The sequence below is a fragment of the Trypanosoma cruzi genome (assembly GCF_000209065.1).
Source record: "Trypanosoma cruzi strain CL Brener chromosome Unknown tcruzi_1047053450593, whole genome shotgun sequence".
NCBI classification, from domain to species: Eukaryota; Euglenozoa; class Kinetoplastea; order Trypanosomatida; family Trypanosomatidae; genus Trypanosoma; species Trypanosoma cruzi.
The window spans coordinates 1-724 of NW_912269.1; the positions used below are offsets into that span (position 1 = coordinate 1).

The 724-nt window shown below is 57.5% G+C and overlaps 1 non-coding gene across 1 annotated transcript; it reads left to right on the forward strand.

Moving 5' to 3' along the window:
- The first annotated feature begins 401 nt into the window (after positions 1-401).
- Positions 402-472, forward strand: Tc00.1047053450593.10. Its single transcript, XR_008254549.1, has one exon. It is a non-coding gene; the product is annotated as a C/D small nucleolar RNA (snoRNA), TB8C3C3 (small nucleolar RNA).
- Positions 473-724: the final 252 nt, after the last annotated feature.

Below are 724 nucleotides of genomic sequence, written 5' to 3' on the forward strand. Positions count from 1 at the left end.
TGCGTGTTCGTCGCACGTGCCGCATCGTCCACTGTTGCTCCCTCGTTGTGTTGGGGGAGTGGGCGAGCGACGGCTTTGGTGGAGTGGCACCCCAGTTTGGGGAGGAAGGCACCAACCTCTGCTGAATGCGACAGTCTCTGCTGCAGGCAATCTGGAGGGATGGTGTCGTTGTTGCCACGACCAACTGAGATGGACGAGGACCGCACTGCGTCTCTTTCCCCTTTCTTCATCATTGCAGTTTTCTGTAGACACACGCACCGCACGGCAGCGACGCGACCACCATCCAGACGGCTGCGAGCCAATCGGACTTTGCAATTGATTTGGGTTAGGGTTTCTCGTGACTGGGGGCCGCCGCCGTGCTTCTTCATCCCTTCCTTCTGTGTGTAATGCCGTCTGCGCGTATGGTGCCGCTGTGTGTTGTGCAATGCCGACCCACGTGAGCGAAAAATGACGCTTTGACTGCTGGCAACTGGCGAATCCTCCACCCCTTTTCCGCGTCAGCACTTTATTCTTTTACGCGCTCGATGGCTGTCGGTTGCGACGCTGCCACGTGGGTCTGTCCCGTCTCTTGTGTGTCGTGTACGGCATCGGGACTGCTCTGTGGTAGAAACATTTGGTTGCAAAAGCGGTGTCAATGGTCATGTGTTTTTTTGCTGAAATAGCGCCACTCTGAATGGTGGCTGTGTGGAGCTGCGTGGGCGGTGGGAGGGCGAGGGTGTCACTG